Source organism: Colossoma macropomum, unplaced genomic scaffold (genome assembly GCF_904425465.1).
Source record: "Colossoma macropomum unplaced genomic scaffold, Colossoma_macropomum, whole genome shotgun sequence".
NCBI classification, from domain to species: domain Eukaryota; kingdom Metazoa; phylum Chordata; class Actinopteri; order Characiformes; family Serrasalmidae; genus Colossoma; species Colossoma macropomum.
In genome coordinates this window covers 302,455-317,024 of record NW_023496043.1, presented here as the reverse complement: position 1 = coordinate 317,024, position 14,570 = coordinate 302,455, and positions in this window count along the sequence as shown.

The window sequence follows — 14,570 nt, the reverse complement described above, 5'->3', positions numbered from 1 at the left end:
CATTTATTTATTTACTACCCACCCAAAGGTTTTCCATGGGGACTATACCTTCCAACAACCTACATGATTTTAAAAATACATTTTAGGCTAAAAACTTCTCCTAAAACATTTGAAAACAATGTCTGTGAGGTAGCTTTTAGAGGCCAGTTCCTATCACCGCCACTGTGAGAAATTCTGCCTCAGTTTCTCTGGAACCACTCATCTACATCTTTGTTTACATCTACAACCATTTAATTCTTTGTACAAAAATTAGTGGAGTTCCCTTTTAAGTAGAAGTTTTTCTTTTTTTCAGGAGATGTTTTAGAGGATATCAGCCTTCCTGTTATGTTCACAAATCGGTTAAATCATTTACGTTTGTGGTTCAATTTTGACCCTGTATGGATAAAAAGTTAAATTAATCTTTCCTAAAGAAAACTTTGGCACTTGTCCCTGCTACCCTTGTGGGCCTTGGGGTCAATCTGATTGTATTTTAATGTGCCATTCTACCCTGAGTTTCGGAGGGGACAAGGATGCTATTTGGGCATTTTTTAACGAGTGCCTCCCTCTTGGCATTTTGCTGCACATCAGCTTCCTCATCAGAGGATTATTTCTATGCTCTGAATTGATTTGAACATTGTCCTTTGTTTTCAGGTGCCTTTTCTTTTATTTCACTATTGGCAATATTGGAAATCATGGCCTTCTTCTTCATCAATGATTTCATGGATTTCATAGACTATGAACCTCCTTTTAGCCATTATGGTGGTAGCAGATTGAAATATGCAGAGAGAAATGTGGGCTCTGACTTGAGCAGGACCTTTATATCAGTATCCCCCATCCTCTATTTTCTGTGGACAGTGTGTGTGTATGTGTGTGTTTGCAAAATCATACAGGTTAAACCTGATCTGCACCCTATATTGCACCTTTCCTGATAGGTCTGGATTATACTTTCCCACGAGAAATGTTTAATTCCAGTGGACAGTGTGTCTGTGAAAGAGAAGCATTTCACACATACAAGGAGGAGTCATGAACCCTGTGTGTGTGTGTGTGTGTGTGTGAGAGAGAGAGAGAGAGTGTGTGTGTGTGCAAAATCATACAGGTTACTGTTATAAACTTGATCTGCACTCTATGTATATATATATATATATATATATATATATATATATATAGAGAGAGAGAGAGAGAGAGAGAGAGAGAGAGAGAGATAAATATATAGATAGATAGATTGATTATTAATCCCAGAGGCAAAATCGTTTATTAAAGCAGCACAAAGTACAATAAAGAGCAAAACAAGAGCAAAAGCATTGCCGTAAGCTATTATACAGATGCATAAACAGCAGTAAAGATACATAATACTAAAACAACCATAAAATATTATGTGCAGTGAAGAATAAGTAAGTAAAATCTCTAATATTATGCAGTGCGATCGCTGTTAGTACAAACAGTCTCCTGTACCGTTTGTTACTACAGCAGAGCTGAATGAGTCTGTTGCTGAAGGTGCTCCGCTGTCTGACCTGTAGGTCATGTGATATCTTGTCTAGGAAATCAATAAGTTTAAGTGACCTCCTTTCCCCCACCACCTCAAAACCATCCAGTGAGCAGCCCAAGACTGAGCCAGCCTTCTTATTTAGTTTGTTGATCAGTTTTATGAAAAGCTGTAGAGAAAATGGGACTCCTAACAACTGTGCAAGACCACCAGAACTGTCCCCATCAGATAAACAGCACTTCAACCTTTTGTCTTTGAGGGAGAGGAGAAAATCAAGCTCCACTCTCGATTCAGATCTGAATAAATCCACAGGTGTTTCTGTCCATCCTTCCACTGTGAGAAGACACTCAACACTATGGGTCTGGAAGGATGAGTAGCTGTCAAGAAGATAAAAAGAACATTTACAAATCGAAACGAACAAGCTGCTGTTGTTCTCAGAACTGACCACCCCAGAGTCCAGACCTCAACTTCACTGAAAGTGTTTGGGATTATTTGAATCACACGAAGCAATAAATGCAACCAACTTCTAAGACTGAACTTTGGAGGTGTGAAAAATCTCCCTACAGATTTATCTGACAGAAAGTCTTCTGAATAGAATGGAAGCTGTAATAAAATAAAAAATGGACACATTAAATACTGAAGTTTCGTATTATATTTAGTTATTGAGGATTCTGTGTAATGTACAGTTAAATATATATTTTTTGATGATGAAAAATAAAAAAAATGTACTTTGTCTTTTTTGAAAATGACTAAGGACTAAGAAATGACTAAGGACTAGACTAGTGAACATCAAGCCTGTACGAATGACATTTTATAGTATTCTAAATTCATTTAGCAGGGTCAAGCTTTTCTATATGCAAAATAGACCATTCTGAATAAAGCAATGCATTAAAATGACCATATTCAAATGTGTACATCATTTCTTGTTCATTGATGTAGCACTTTTCCCAACAGGCACAGTCACAAAACAGCATTACAGAAAAGCTGGGTCCAAGCCCCAGTGAGCAAGGCAAGCACAACGGTGGCAGGAAAAACTCCCTAATTCTGGGATCAGATTACATGAATTCAGCCCAATTTTGACACAGTTTTGTTGTGACCAACAGTTTTTCAGCATCAAGCCTAAACATGATTGTTGGGAACAAGGATCAGGCCTTGTAGTGTGACATAATCAAAGAACAGTGAAGTGGCCTCTGGGATGTCCCCACGACACCCCAAAGAAATGGCTAGCATGTCAGAATTTTGTTGTATTTTCCTGCCTAGTATGAGAACTCCTATGACGTATTCCTTGATGTTGACCAATAGGATGTCAGAGAGCTCTCTCATGCACATATGTAAAGGCAGCAAAAAGAAAGAGAGATGCTACTGTTAGGTGGAATAATTTAGAACCATTTGACCGTCATATTTGATCCATCTGTGCAGTGAAATACCCACATACATACAAACACAGACATAAGGGGACAGTGGGGGGGCAGCCCTATCCACGGCACCTGGGGAGCAGTTGGGGGTTAGGTGCCTTGCTCAAGGGCACTTCAGTCAGGTCTTATTGACTCAGGGGATCGAACCACCAAACTTCCAGTCACAAGGCTCGTCCCCTAGCCTCCAGCCCATGACTGCTCCATGACTGAACAATGAAAGAGGGGAAAGGTTCATTGAGCTTTTTGTCCAAAATCCAAAATGATAAAAGTTAGTTTAATGTTGCCAGTCTTCTGACCAGTACATGACTAGGATTTATGGCATAATGATTGCCTAATCTAACATAGTGACCATCAGTGAAAGACAAAAATACCGTATAGTCTGATCCCAGCATAAGAGCAAGAGGAAGAAAGCTTGAGTGGTAGCTCGACCAGGGAGAACCATGCTTTTCTAGTCGACACCAGATAGCAAAACAATAACACAACAAAAACAATATGAATAGAGGATAAGATTTTACAATTAACTCAATATTAAACATACAGAAGAAGAAAAATCAGCCTGTCAGTGGACAGAATTTATATTAGCCAATGTTAACTACTGTTAGAGGCCTATCAAAGTAACAATGAGAAACAGATCTATGAAAATCAGTCACTGTTACCAGTGAAAACCAGTGTATAAACCAGATATAAACTTCATAAACCTTCAGTATCAGCCACAGTGGAGAAGCCAACCATGTAGCTGAATGCAATGGATTTGTGGCACCTGCCCCATGAAATCTGTGAATAAAAACAACCTACAACAATTACTGACCTGCTATGTATAACAAATAGTTGCAATATTGTAGCGACCTGCTACAGGATGGCGCTGGCCTCTAGAAGCTTTTGAGGCATGGTCATGCTAACGGCCATGTCTAGAGGGTCACAGGCATGCGCCCTCCAGAAAAGGGACTATTTATGTTTGTGTTGCTGTTCATCAGTTAAAGGTATGTGGTGGGTATGGGGTGTTGGGTTAGTTGCGTGAGTTTTGTGTGTGAGAGGGGTCTCTGTCTGGGTGACGTGTGTGGCTGGTGGTCCACTGTGGGTTTGTGCTTCTGTGGTATCAGTGGTTAGCTAACTAATTAACTTAGCACATCATCAACATTTGCCTTAATGTAACATTACACAAATATTGCGGTCAGCTGGGTTGGCAGACTCCTTGAAAGTTAATGGATCAGACACAGCAGTGCTGCTGGAGTTTTTAAACACTGTGTTCAATTTCTGTCCACTCTTTTAGACACACCTACCTGTGGTCCACCTTGTAGTTGTAAAGTCAGAGACAGTAGCTCATCTGTTGCTGCACAGTTTATGTGGGTCATCCTCTAGTCCTTCATCAGTGATCACAGGATGCTGCCCACAGGACGCTGTTGGTTGGATATTTTTGGTTGGTGGACTATTCTCAGTCCAGCAGTGACACTGAGGTGTTTAAAAACTCCAGCAGCACTGCTGTGTCTGATCCACTCAGACCAGCGCAACACACACTAACACACCACCACCACGTCAGTGTCACTGCAGTGCTGAGAATGATCCACCACCCAAATAGTACCTGGTGCTCCTGTAGGGGTCCCAACCACTGAAGAACAAGGTAAAAGGGGGCTAACAGAGAAACAGATGGACTACAGTCTGTAACTGTACAACTACAAAGTGCACCTATATAGTAAGTGGAGCTGATAAAATGGACAATGATTGTAGAAACAAGGAGGTGGTTTGAATGTTATGAGTGATGAGTACATCTAAAAATATATATTTTTAATATTGATATTTTCATTATTTAATTCCACAAGCATTATACAGTAACATTCAGTGTATCTGGGCCATTTCCATTTTGCCAGAAGGGGGCGACAAAGCCCACAGCTTTTCTACACTGAGCCTGAGTCAGAGTTCTTGGTTGTTCCTCTGGTTTGTTCACTGCTCCTTATGCTCAAAACTTTGAGCTGAAGCAGAGTCTCAAAATCCAACACATAAACAATGGGCCTCATTCACCAATGTCTTCCTAGGTTTTTCTCAAATTTGATAAAACTCCTAAGGAAAAAATCTACGTCAGATTAATGACGTGTTCTTAAACCGCAGAACTGTTCACATCATTGTGCTCTTAAGTGTGTGTTGATTCTGTTCTCACCTAAGAACAAATCCTAAATAAGAAAACACTGGTGAATCTCAGAATCTTTGTGAAAACTGAGTAAGATGGTTTTAAGAAGAAATTTCTTAAGAACGGTCGGTTTCTGTAGAGCTCCTCTGTGAGTTGGAGATGAAGTTTTTAGCCGAACAGACTGTTACCTCCATTTTCTTTTCTGGATTTGTAAATCACTATCCCACACATGGGAGCCACTGGAGGTGGGACGTATGCGTTAGTTGAAGTACATAAACACCAAGTAAAATAAATGACTAATAAATAAACAACACAAAAAACACCTGGGAAAGGAGGGTAATAAACTACATAAAGCTATAAGGAGTAACAGAGAGGTTGGACTAAGGAAGAGACAAGGAACTAATCACATATTTGCCTTCTACGCTGTAGACTGGGGTTCACGTCTGGGTAAGCACCCTACACTATACCAATAAGAGTCCTTGGGCAAGACTCTCAACGCTACTTTCACCTACCTGTGTAAAATTGTAAATTGCTCTGGATAAGAGTGTCTGCCAAATGCCATAAATGTACATTTTGACTTGGATTTAAACCCCTCTTTACACTAAAATCCTTTTGCTTTGAGTGACCCTATTTATGTTTATTTTATTAAAACAAATGATTGAACATTCCATTTTGTCACTAAGAAAGCAAACATAACACTACCAAAACTAGGGGTGGGAATCTTTAGGCACCTCACGATTTGATTCGATTACGATTCAGAGGGCTGCGATGCGATTATAAAACGATTATCGATGCATCTCTATGGATCTTTTTTTCTATACACGATTTCTATTTTCCTACTGGTACTTTTAAAGCAAAGTATTTGTAATGATCCATAATGAATTTACTTCCAATATCTTTTAGTAATAAGTCAAATGGAAGTGATGTGGCAAGTGAACTGGAAGGCTCTAATTCACTGCTATTGTTTGGAGCACATGAGACGCTGCTGCCACTCATCTGCGATAAAATGCGCAGTTATGGTGAAATAAGATCCCAGTGGCAATGGATGTCCACGCAACACATTACAGCCGTCCTTCCCGTTCTCTTTAGTGATTTTATAACTTCGGTTTTGGTCTCGTGGTAAAGAGTGGGTGGGGGTCGCTGTGTCAGTAAAATATCTTAGAGATGGGGCGTGTGCAACATAGCGCCAAAGCCCTGTTTCGCAATGACTGAGAACTGGCTTCAGGTCACATAGCAACGAAGCATTATTTGCATTCATAAGCAGCGCCGTTGATTCCTGGTAAGTTAAATCTGCAACTAGAGACTGTCAAACAGTAAACAGTTGCGAAGATGAAGTCGCTTCTCTTTCGAATTTTCCCATTCCACCTCAGGGAGAATTTAAAGTGGAACGGGAAAATTCGAACAAGAAGCTGGAGAATGAGAAACGACTTCAGCCTCGTAAAACAGACGAACGCTGAGAGACATTTTACGAGAAACTGATCTACTTTTGAGGAAAGGTTTTCTGGCGAAAGGGGAGGAAAGCGGCTGTAGTTAAAGCTTAAAGCAGAGTAGAGTAAGTCCGCGTTTTCGTTTATATTTTTAGCCCATACTAGGACATCAGCACATACTGAGACATACTGGACATAAAATGTTGTGGCTCCCAAGGTGGTTTTTTGTTGAAAGGACAAAGGACACTTCCAAGTTCCGCCTTTTACGTTCCGTCAACATTACATTGTAAATTAAATATTTAGAAAATCGATTTTTGACATTCGTGAATCGATTCAGAATCGTTCACGTCCGCATCGCGATGCATCTAAGAATCGATTTTTTCCCCACACCCCTAACCAAAACCTTACAAAATGTTTCAGTAGTGACAATTTTCGAACTCTGACAAACTCAAAAACGCTAGCCAGAACATGACTAGCAGGCACAGCTTTGAACAGCTGTACACAGATAAAAAGATAATATCTTTATTAGAACACAAAAAAGATTGCAGAAAATGTGACAAATCAACATTATGCATTGTGTTCAAATAGATCACAACAATCATTGTAAATATCTAAGGTCTGAATACTTAAGAATTTCTTCTTAAGAACGGTCGGTTTCTGCAGTGCTCCTCTGTGAGTTGGAGATGAAGTTTTTAGTCGAATGGACTGTTACCTCCATTTTCTTACCCAGTTTCATTCGTAAAAATCGACTCAGAGAAAAGACCTCACAATGACTTTAAACTATAAACAACACAGCAGAATACACACACACACACACACACACACACACACACACACACATTTCCTAAACTGCTTATCCTTCTAGGTACAAAGCAAAATACTGTTTCCATAAATTAAGTCGACCCAAGACTGGAGATTCTGATCACACATAAATTCATATGGAGAGTCTCGGAGCCCCTGGTCAAATGTCGGTTTGTTGATTTTCTAAGTGTTTTTTAGGAGGCTGTGCAAGATATTAACTGACATAAACAGTTGTAACGACACAGTCATGCTGCAATAGCGCACGGTCACAAATATTAGACAAATTCTGCTTCCTGTTGTTCTTATATTCTGCCTTAACGCTTGTTAATCTGATGTACCAGCCCAGTTTTTTTTCTTTTGATGGCTATAAAAGAACAAAGTATGGGCATTAGAGACAGCTGACTGTTACAGAAAAGAGGACATTTGACAACAACAGAACAAAAGCACTCCTTCCTGCGTTCACCTGCCTACGCTCTTCTAAAAAGCAGCTTAAACAAGACAAGGTAAGATAGCTACTTTATAGTGTACAAGTAGTGTGGCTACTTATTAGTTCTGACTTCATTAGCATATTAATGCTACTACTACTATTACTACTACTACTTTGATGGTAATTTGATGGTGACGCAGCTTTAGTGGTTTTGGCTGTGTTGGATGAGCCATATAGAAATCACAGCTATTTTGTTTAGCAGTTGCAATAGACAAATCTATTATAGACTCTAAACATGTTAATAGGCAAATAAATGTGTCACATTTTACCTCATGAACTCAAACTAATGATGAAATTGAGTTTGCAGAAATTTTTAAAACATTCTAAGGTAGAAGCATTCTTAATAGTATCAGGTAGGGCATTCCATAGTCAATGTGCTTTACAAGAAAAAGCTTTCTCACTTGTGCATTTTAAGCAGGCTGCTGTAGAGTGAGAGAACTTACAGAGTGTAAAGAGCGAAAAGGAGTGGAAAACTTCATCAGGTCACACAGGTTTACTGGAGCTGCAGGTGAACTGGCAAAGACTGTTAGAATAGTCATGGCAGATGGTATTTATTTACTTTGGCAAGTCCATTTAATAGACCATTTGACGTCATAATGTCAAACTAACTTTGAAAATACTGCTGGTGGAATATATTAAGACTTAGTTCTATATTTTATATTAGACTGTTAGCTCTCTGTGTGTGAAATGTGACTCTGTGCTGAGCTGCTAAGGAGCAATGAGAGATAAAAGGGGAGGGGTGAGAACCTCCATCTCTGAAAACAATTCTAACCTCTCCACAAAGATGTCTGTGCTGGGATGAAACGAACAGCACAACTGCAACTTTCACAATATAAAACCATGAAATACAACTGCCACAATAAAAAGTAACATTTAAACATAATAAAAACACTTTTGTAAATATTGACGGGCTTCCTCGCATATGAAGAAAATCCAGTTCGCTTCTGGATTTGTAAATCACTGTCCCACACATGGGAGCCATTGGAGGTGGGATGTATGCGTTAGTTGAAGTACATAAACACCAAGTAAAATAAACTACTAATAAACAACACAAAAAAGCACAAAGAAACCAGTATACACATAATGAAAGTAGACACACCTGGGAAAGGAGTGTAATAAAATACATAAAGCTATAAGGAGTAACAGAGAGGTTGGACTAAGGAAGAGACAAAGAACCAATCACATATTTCAGTTGGTATGGTGTAGTGGGTATACCAATACACTATACCAATAAGAGTCCTTGGGCAAGACTCCTACTTTCACCTTACGCTACTTTCACCTACCTGTGTAAAATTGTAAGTTGCTCTGGATAAATGCTGTAAATGTACATTTTGGACTTTTAACTGACTTGGATTTAAATCCCTCTTTACTCTTTTGCTTTGAGTGACCCTATTTATGTTTATTTTATTAAAACAAATGATTGAACTGTCCATTTTGTCACTAAGAAAGCAAACATAACACTACCAAAACCTTAAAAGATGTTTCAGTAGTGACAATTTTTGCTAATTTTGTGCATATCTCAAAAACGCTAGCCAGAACATGACTAGTAGGCACAGCTTTGAACAGCTGTACACACACAAAAAGATAATATTTTCATTAGAACACAAAAAAGTTGACTAGATTGCAGAAAATGTGACAAATTAATGTTATGCCTTGTGTTTAAATAGATCACAACAATCCTTGTAAATACCTAAGGATATTTATCTGAATACTCAACTGTTTTTTTTTGTTTTGTTTTTTGCAGTGGCACCGCAGTTTGAACTAATTCGATAGAATGGTCCATATATTCCTTTATTTATTGCTTTATTTATTTATCTTAACAGTCATGGAGTCTGAGACCATTTCCATTGCTACCCTTGGAAGGGCCCTGTACCCTGGCATGTTGTACGACTGCCATAAAGATTCTTTCATTCCAGGTAATGGTGTCCTTTTCTTTCATACTACTTGCAATATTGTTGTATACAAGCAAGCTCAATGGACCATTGATATGTCTGACCACAGCACAGCAACATGTCTGACCACAGCTGGCTAGATTCAAATAATAGTGAATATACATATATCACATGTTGGATATCTGACTCTTTAGTTTACAATGGGAGATGCTAGGCAAATGTTGCTAACCAACACTGGACTTGGACTCTCTCCAAAGTCATCTTTGTAAATACATGCCAATAAAAATCTATTGAAAATCTACATAAATACGTTAAAAAAAGTAAAATTAAACAGATTGACCTTATTTAACCCCTTAAATGGCCAAGGCCCCCCAAAGTTTTATTACACTTTTCTATAACCTAAGAATAGCTCAAACAGTTTGTATTGAAGTCCCTGTGGTTACACAGTAATAAGCCTGTGTGTGTTTCAAACCTGATTTTAAGGGATTAAACATGTAGGATAAAACTGAAACTACCTTATCATCTGCATAACACCCTTATTTGTAGTACTACTCCATAACTATGCAGATATCACATTTGTTTTTTTGAGCATAACTAAGGCTTGATAACTGTAAGATAGTTAGCTAGAAGTTGCATCTCTAATAAAGTTAAAGCTATGAAAATGAAGTGTGGCATTCCCTTTTGTATGAACAGTAGACAGTACAAAGGAATCTAGGTGTAGTCTTATATATTACCGCTGATTCCCTAATGATCCAGAAACATGCAAACTGTGGCCTATAGCAGTGAACCTCAAACCAGCAAAAATGCTGTTCAGTACACATTGTAGCAAAAGTGATTTGAACTGAATTGAAAATTGATTCCAACAGAGGTCATTTAAGGAGAGCCTGGTCACTTCCTATTTCTCCCTTTATATCAAAAACATGACCACAAAACACCTCATGGCGAGTCCTAAATGAATGGGAATGAGTAAAACGGCTAAGAACAAAAAGTCAAAAAAGTTTGTAACCCCTTGTCAAAGATCTTTTCTACTTTTAGAACGCAGAAGGATGTATTTTACTAAAAAAGCAAAGAAACTTGACCAGTATATTCCCTATATTCCTGTGTATATTTCTACAGCAAATGGGTTTTGGGCAGTAAGACACTTGAATTACTGCTACTGAGTGCTGATTGGTTAGCAATACAGCTACTTGGTGCTGATTGGTTGGTTAGCGGAGTAGGTCATTGGCTGAATGAAGCTGTTTGTGCTCACTGACATCATAAACATACATGAGGCACTGTTTTAAAAGTCCTATAACTGGAGTTCAAAAGTGCTTAGAAATGTAACAGCTGTGTTTAAATGTTTTATGCTGTTCTGTGTTTGGGAAATGAATGCATTCTTCTATATCAAAAATGATTAAGCTTTTACACATTATGATTTTGGATATACATATATATATGCGCCTCTGGTATAAGCAACTGCGTATACTGCCTGTAGTGAGAAACGGGCCTGACATTATTTGTCTTTACAAACCTAAACAAAATGAGACAAACTGCTGTATCGATAATGAGCATCTGGAGAATGGAAACAATGTATGTCAAAAATAATTTGATATGCAAATTTGTCTCATGACAGTTTTCAAATAAATGCAAGAAATCAGAATATTAAATATTAATATTATGTGAAATCCTATGTTTGCATTCCACACAGAACTGGACCTCTTTCTCCCTCTTTAATGAACTAAGGAAGAAAATAATGACCAACTTGGGTGTCTCATTGTGGAGTCTGTCAACCATTGAGACAGAAGTTCCCAATCATCCCAGCGATGATGTGAGTAGTGTCAATTAGTGTCGTTCAAGAATTCAATGAACATATTCTGACCATTTGAAAAATTCTGACCCACGTTCTTCACTGTAAAAATGGCTCTTCAGTTCAACCTTCAGTTTCATTCAACTGAAAAAATTACATTGATTAAAAGATATTCAAATTATTTATTTAGGTTGAATAAAGCTAATTAATTTACTTGTGACCACACGGAATACCTCTTTAGGTTGACAATTTTTTACAACGTTTAGCTGTTATTATGCTTTTGGATGCTGTTATTACATCTATCAAAATTTTCAGCTCACGCTTGTAGCATTTGAAACACTTGTACTAACAGACTAAAAACCTTTGCAAACCAAAAAAAAAACAAAACATTGAAGCACGCAAATGAGTACAAAATCATTATTTATATTTCAAAACATTATTTATTATCAGTCAAGAATTAACCCGCTTTACAAGATGTTCAGTGCAAACATAAATATTTGAGACCTAGAGATATGAATGCAGGCCAATTTACAGGAAAAAGATTCTGGAAACCATGTTTACATTAATCAAACCAGGACAAATCTTTTAGCCAATGGGCATTAAACTTTAACAAGCTTTTATTTAATGATAAATCCAAACAAATTATGGCATTTGCACAAAAACGACTAGGTTAATATTAAATTTTTAAACAGAATGTTGAAAGTTGCAAATGAAATGTCCTGTTTCATCAGACTAATTTATCAAGCTAACTGTTGGCAGCTACAGCTAACACAGTTAGCTTTTTGATTTTAAACTTATCTTTAATATTGATAGAAATTACATTAAAATCAGTGTTAGCAATCTGTAAAAAGTGACTCATCGGATCTACCTAAAAGAATTACTTCATGTGGTAACAAGCAATTGAACAAGTTTTATTCAGCTTAAAAAACTGCATTGATTGAAAGAATTGTTAATTTAAAGTATTTATTTAGGTGGAATAAAATTAGGAATATTTATTAGGAATAAAAAATAAAAGTATTTTTTTAGGTAGATCTGACAAACCACTTTTTACAGTGCAGATACAGTAACTTACTCCAAAGAGTGTGATTCTACTGCTCCATACAGCTTTAGCTGTATTGCTAAAAGTAATAAAATATATGGGATGTATTGTGTAGCTGACTTGTTAGCTAAATGTCTTATTAGCAAACTAACACTATACAGTAAATGTGTTAATGAGTCCAGTTCAGTACAAACTTATACAGGGATTTTATTATAACGTAATTAGCAGACTTAGATAAGCAAACTGGTCCTTTCACTGCCTTTTGGCCTAACTTATTTCTGATTTAGCCATGGTTTTATATAGTGAAAACGGGCAAAAGAGCTGAGACCTATTACAAGCTCTATGCCGTATTTCTATGTAAACATTTCTGTTATGTATTTACATCCAACCAGCACACTGTAAAAGTGTTCTTGTTGTGGTTTGGGTTGATGTAAAATATTGTTTTTTGTCCATGAAAACTAAACATTTGCTTTGCATTGTTTTATTCAAAGTATTTATTTGAGTTGAATAAAATCAGTTAAATTGTTTGTTGTTCATTTGCTAGGCTGAACTAATGAACCATTTCTTTACAGTGCATTCCTTATGTGGGCCCAATTCCTGGAGGGCTGAAACCAGGAATGGCTTTGTACTTCCAAGGGGTTGTTAATCCAGATGCTGTCCGGTGTGCATTTTTGATATTGATAACACAAATAATTTTGACATGTACTTCATAGATAACAACTACTCTTTTTTTTAAAGACCATTTTTTTGCATCCCATACAGCATTGACATAAATCAGGAGCCAGGACCAAAGGATGACGATGACATTGCCTTTCATTTCAAAGCCCGCATCAACATCTCAATGGTCTGTGACAGCTTCAGGAATGGAAGGTGGGAGAGTCCAATAGAGACTAAAGGGTGTCCTTTAGCCAGTGGATCAGCCTTTGATATCTTCATAGTTGTTAAAACAGAAGGCTACAAGGTGTGGTGATTAATTCAGTAAGTGGAAAAAAAAATAAAAGAATTAATGTAAAATGCAAATTCTAATAAACATTAAAGACAAGACTATTATATTTTTTTCCAGGCATATATCAATGGCCAGAAGAACTGCTTTTTCAAGCACCGAATGCCAATTGAGAAAGTGACAACACTTAATATTTGTGGAGATGTCCTCATGAACACCATTGGTTATGTAGAACTAAATCAGTTTCTCATTGCTTAATGGATAAAATATAATCGACTGAGCCACGCTGCAGTGAATGGACTGTATCTGCTTGCACCAACTACTGAATGTATACCGGTAGCACCGGTAATTTGATCATCAAGAACTACATATAAGGTGAAGGTTTCTGAATTTAACACTGATATATTATGATATTTCCTTGATTTTATAATTATAAATGAAATAGATCATAAAATGACTGCAGTATACTGTAGCGCTCATCACTAATAAAAGAGGCACTGTTGTCAGAAGCAGCCAGTTTCCTGTCAACTCAAGGGAAGGCAGCATTGAAGCTGCTGCCATACAGGTGTAGCTTCCTCTGTGTCAATGTCGTGCTGCTCTAGATGAATCTGCCCCAGTTCCTCCTCATTAAATGCGAAGCAGTCCTGAAACTCCACCAAGATCTGCCACGATCTCTCCTGCTGCTGTTTGTCCATCTCACTTTTTTGCCAGATTTCCCTCATGGCTGTTATTGTACTCTCCTCTGTGCAAGGTGGAGCCTCTGGTCAGACCTGGTTCAGTGGTGCATGGGCTGCTGGTGTCACGCATCCCTCGGGCTCAGAGGCCTCTAGATACTCCATTTCCCAGAATCCCCAGGAGGATTACATGATTCTCAGCCCTTCATCTCACTCCAATCACCACTCTCTGTCGCCTGAATACTAACTTGTTACACCTGTTCTCGTATGATTAGCTTAGTATTAAGCCCGGGCTTTTAGACTAGTTCAGTGCGAGGTATTGCTACTTGTTACAAGAGCTACTGAGCATTTTCCTTCTGACTAGTGTGATTTTTCCGGTTTTGACTCTGTTTTGCTATTTTGACTTTTGCCCTTTTGTTTGTCTTTTAGTGTCTTTTGTCTTTGTTGGATTCAACCTTTGCCTGTTCTTTGACCACATTTTTGGATTACGACTCTAACATTAAAGCCTCAATCTCTCTTTTT